The sequence below is a fragment of the Gavia stellata genome, chromosome 4, assembly GCF_030936135.1.
Source record: "Gavia stellata isolate bGavSte3 chromosome 4, bGavSte3.hap2, whole genome shotgun sequence".
NCBI classification, from domain to species: domain Eukaryota; kingdom Metazoa; phylum Chordata; class Aves; order Gaviiformes; family Gaviidae; genus Gavia; species Gavia stellata.
In genome coordinates, this window is record NC_082597.1 from 84,673,140 (window position 1) to 84,678,651 (window position 5,512).

Genomic DNA, 5,512 nt, shown 5'->3' on the forward strand with positions numbered 1-5,512 from the left:
AGAAACTGTACTTTTGTGGGTGGTGAGAGAAAGGAGGGCTTCTGTCTACCCGAAATATTCCATTATTTTTCCCAGCGATTAAAGCCTCTGGAGCAGGGCTGATTTGATTTTTTAATGTAACCTGGCAGGGTGACAGTGGCACGCTCCTTTAGCGAACATGGTTCTAAGAGATAAAACGCTCCACTGCTGAGAGCCTGAGTGGATTTTAAGTGGGAAGAGGATACGCTTCACCCTGTGAATTCAGTCATACCTGCTGAGCAAGCGACTGAATTAAATTTAATGGCTTCTTTTACTCCCACCTACAGCGGCACGAACACAACCACGAGAGCGAGCGGGATCCTGCGCCCCACCACGTGCCAGCACCGTCGCCCACCCAAGCGCCGCACGCTCCGTTTGAACTGACCACGAAGCACGGGGAGCCCGGCGTGCCTCTGAAGGCCCCGCCAGCCGGCAACAGCCCCGCTCCACTCGCGAACGGCCCCAGCGTGGGCGCCGCTGCGAGAGACAACATGGAGCCCCTTCCTGCCATTTTGCAGGCGCCGCTCCCCAGGCCGGGGGGGGGCGGTAGGAGACGGGCGGGACCCCCCCGTACGGCCGCAGCTGCGGGGAGGCTGCGGAGGGGAAGGCCCCGCCGCAGCCCGGGTGTCACTGCACGGCGACAGGGCTGCAGCTCCCCGCGGGAGCGCCGGGGCGGAGCGCCGCCTTCCCAGGCCCGCCCGGCCACCGTCCGCGCCGTGATGTGACGTGACGTGTGCGGCGGCAGGAGCACGACCAGGCGCCGCCGCCGCGCATGCGCCGGCCGAAGACTCCCGCCTCAGGCCGCGGCGTTAACCGGAAGCCGTCGGCCCCGGACAGGAAGTGACCCCTGCGCACTCTGACAAACAACCCCGCCGCCGCGGCCCGCTGCCCGCTCCGCTCCAGCCGGCCGCGCGGCCCTTTGTGACTCATTTGACTGACGCGCGGGGGGTGACCAATGGCAGCTACTTCTCCCTTCTGGGCTGGCCCACCCTCTCTCGGGCCATGGCCAATCGGAAGGGCAAAGTCTCCTCCGTCGCCGTCGGCTTTGATGGATGGATGCGGGAGCCAACCAGACAGTGAGCTGGGGGCTAGCCCCGCCCTCGCCTCCCGCCAATGGGAGCTGTGGAACGAAGGCGCTAGCGGGACCGGTGGGGGAAGGGAGGGCCGCGCCAGGCGCCGCCGCCCCCGCCCCAGCGGAGCCGCCGCCGCTGCCCGCCCGCCTCTGCCCGGGGGAGCCGCCGCCCCCGCCGGGGGGCCCTCCCGCCGCCCCCGGGCCGCCGCAGCGGCTCCGCTCCCCGCCACACGTTCCCAGACTGGATGCGACACGGGGCGGGGAGGAGCCGCCCGGCCACTGCGTGCGGGGGCTCCGCGCGCTCTTAAGGTGGCCCGGCGCGGCGGCTGCCGCGGGCCCGCCGCCCTGCCCGGCCCGGCCCTGCCCTGCCCTGCCCTGCCCCGGCGGGAGGGGGAGCCGGCTGTGCCGCGCCCCACGCCGCCGGCGGGAACGGGGCGAGCGGCCTCTGCCCGGGGTGCGGGGGGCCGCGCGGTAACGGCGGTCGACATCGCCTCAGGCGGGAGCTGCCTGGTGTGAGGGCGGCGTGCGGGGGTGCCCGGGCCTAACGGGGCGGGGGGAGAAGGGCCCGCTTTGCCCTCAGGCCGAGGGGCCGGCTGGAGGAGGAGGAGGAGGCCGCTCCTGGCTTTGTGCGCTGGGTGGGAAGAGCCCGTGGCGTGAGGCTTCCCGTGGCGGGGACCGGGAGCCATCGCACCGAGGGGACGGCAGCCCCAGGCGAAGTCTGCCCTCACAACCGTCCGCAGCCGGGCCAGCGAACGCGTCCCTCAGGGCTTGTCCAACCTTCGAAACTGCCGAGCTCCTGACCGGCACGGTGGGCGCTGGCAGAGACGGAGGGTCCGAGGCCTTTCTTGGAGTCAAGATCCTAAACGCCTATTGAAAGCGCTCAGTTTTAAACCACCGGTTTTAGCCTCTTGATCCTGTGAGATGCATCGTTACGCAGGGCTACCCTGAAAAGGGGGCAGATAGATACGTCATTTCCATATAGCGCTTTGCGAAATGATTCAGGGCACGTAACATGAGCATCTAAAGCAAATTTTTAGAGATATTTACACACAAACATATAAAAGAAAGATTTTCCTGGGTAAGGAGAGGTTTTGGAAAAAAACAAACCAACCACCAAACCCTACTCGGGGAGAAAAATATGTTAGGATACCTGTATGTTACACCTGACCGCTGAGGTGCTTGTTTATTACTAGTTGCAAATGGAAGGAACAGTCAGCCAGGATGTAGAAGAGAATTCCTTCCCGAGTACTGTAGGTTTCAATATCCTAACTGCCAAAAAACAAAGCCACCTCCTACACCTTCCTGGATACCAGAAGCCCCAACTGCCCGCTACCCATCTGTCAGAATTTATAGCTTTCCCTAGGCAAATATTAACAATTCAACCATGCACAAAGCCAGTGGCATCGTGAAAAATCGGGAGAAGGATAAAATATGTTGAATGTAATGTAAAAATAAGTTACGTGGCGGCTAGTTTACTTTTTTTTCCATGTCAGCTAGCCACTGTCTTCTACTTTGGTTGCAAAGGATTGGAATAGGGTGGTTTTTTGTTCTTTGAATGCTAAATACAATAATGGGATCACAATCCATTCACTTTTGTGCGTTTCTGCAACACTGATTCTTTGGCCTGCCTCCCAAGGGCTTTTTTTTGTGTTGGATAGCATTTTTGTATTTATGTTTTCTCAAGTAGCAGCATAAGATAGGGGTTTTTTGTCTAGAAAAAGCAGAGACTACTTCAGGCATTCATTTTGGGGAGAGGATCCTGAAAACCGAAAGGAAAAATAAATGGGGAACACACACTGGATGCCTGGCACGTGTCGAGTCCAACCGCAGTTTTCTAACACCTCTGCAGTTGGCTGGAGATCAAACAACTCGCGTATATCACCCCTCCGTGCCTCCCAGCACCATGCTGCTTCTGCCTTGGCTCTCGGTAGAGTTCAGAGGAGCCTGTGCACAGTACGGACACAAATCCTAGCTAGACAGGAGCCGGAGAATTTGGTGTGGGAATAGCAGGGAGACCCAAAGAGCACCTAGCCCAAAGGGAAGTCCGAGGAGAGGCAGAGGGCCAAGGGAACTGGAGCTAAGATTGTGTCCAGGATTGGAGCGAGGCTGGGGGAAAGGACAGAATAGGACAGAGCTCTGCTGTAGCCTGTGGAGGTGGGAGGGAAAGAGATGGATGTTGGCCCTTGGTAATGATTAGGAGCACTGTAATGGGATCTGTAATGAGATAATAATATGGGAAAAGGGGCAGGAAACCCTCCTCGACAGAGAGAACAGGTAGGAGCACAGGGAGAAGAGCTACAGCCAGAGCTGCTGGTATAGGAGCAGAAGGAAGGTTTGGGGTGGGAGAAGAGGACACAGAGCATCCTGAGAGGACGGAGGTGGAGCGTTCATTCTTGTGATGTCTTGGAGCGAAGGCACGGGACTTTGGTATAGCTTTTGGCCTGTTGAAGGAATGCAAGGGAGTTGTTGCAGGTGCAACGGTAAACTAAGCCCTGCAAAAGCAGCAAGTCTTACAACACTCCCTCTACCATCAGAACAATTTCTATATTATAGCTTCCAGAAGAAACAAAAAAAAGACATATGCTCAGAAAATGCCATTTTCTCCCAGCACGTGTCCTATCCTTTACTCCAAGCCTTACAGCATTGTTATCATTTGGAGGGATCCAAACGTGAAAGCACCCACAGAAAGAAGAGATTATCAAATACAAAGGGTCTTTCAGATAACTGGGGTAGGGACCCCAAGGGAGGCTGTTTCATGGTCGTGCATTTCGGATTTCCTTGTAGAAGCGGCCTGCCTATGACATCGGCCTCAGATGCGGGCGGATCTCAGGCAGTGCCAGTTCTTTTTCACACGCACATTTTGGAGTATTTGATCTTTTTAGTTTACTTCACCGCACAGGCCCCTTTAATGTTGTGAGGTAATGGCCGGTTGCCTTGGTCTGCGTCCCTAAGACCAGCTTTGCGACACGCGGACGCGAGACTCCCGGTTTTCAGCCAACTGGGTGAAAGCGGGCCAACGTATGTAATTCACGGGGTTTTCTGGATGGTTTTGACTGGTTGCAACCCATCGGAGAGACAGCAGTGAGACTTTTAACGGGGTCGCAGCAGAAACGCCTCTTAAGATTTGGGGATGTTACGCGATAGGTTATCGCCAAATACAAGGCATGAGGGAAGATCAGCACGGATGGAGATGTGAGGTTTTTTGGGGTGGGTGAACACTCCGAGGACCCTGGACCGCAGCAGGGCACAACCATTGCGTGGCTGCCAGAAGCAGAACAGGTCACCCGGGGCGGTGAGCTCGACCCGGGGCGAGGACTGCCAGGCCCAGGCGCAGGCCCAGGCCCAGGCCCAGGCGGCCATTTGGGAGCGGTGTGCGCGGGTGGGCCGGGGAGCGCCCTCGGGCTGGAGGAGATGACCGCCGGGCGGGTGAGCGGCTGTTGCAGCGGTGGCCCAGCAGCTGCCGCCGCCAGCTGGGGGGCGGCAAGAGGCTGCTGCTGCTGCTGGCAGCGGCCTGAGGGGAGAGGGCCCCCCGGCCGCCCGCCGGCCCCGGGGTGAATCGAGCCCCCGGGCCAGGGCGGGGGTGCCGGGGAAGGCCGCGGCCCCCGCTGGTCCCGACGGGCAGCCAGGCTCCCCGGGCGGAGCCGGGCTCTCCCTCCGCCGGGTAGAGCGGCCGCGGCCCCCGCTGGGCAGCCGCAGCTCCCCCGGCCCGGCGCCTCCTTAACCCGGGGAGGCGGGGGCGGCCGCGGCCGGGGGGAGCCGGGGGAGGCGGAGCGGAGGCCGGGGAGGAGCCGGGGCCTGCAGTGGAGCCGCAGCCCGGAGCAGCCGGAGCAGCAGCCGCGGGAGCGGCGGGGCCTGGAGAGACTCAGCGCCGCCCGGCCGGGCCCCCCCCTCCGCACCGGAGCCCGGGGAGCCCCCCCGGGGACGAAGCCGAGGCCCGGCGGAAGGCGGCGGAGGCGGCCGCTCAGCCCCGCGCAGGCCCGTGAGCCGCCGCGGCCTCCCGTGGTAGCCGGGCCCGGGCAAGAGGAGCTGGGGCCTGGGGGGAAGCCAGGGACGGCCTCCGGGCAGCCGGGGTGGGGGGACACCCCCGTAGCCTGCCGGGGTGGGGGAGAGACCCTGCCCGCCGCCCCCCGCCCCATCCGCAGCCGTGAGGGGACACCCCGTTAGGCAGCCCCGCTCCCGGCGGGGGGGACGCCCCGGCGGCCCCTCGCCGCCCCCGCCTCGCTGGCAGGCCGGGGCGCACCCGCCTGCCGGCCCCCTTCCCCGCAACTGCTGGGGGAGCTTAACACTCGTCCCCTTCCCCGCTAACGAGCCACGGGTGGGCAGAGGCCCGGGCACCAAGCCCCGGTATCTATCTAGAAGCAGGTCTGCTCTTCCTCGCTGTGGAATAGAGCCTCCTGGAGCTCCAGCAATACCTCTGTAGGG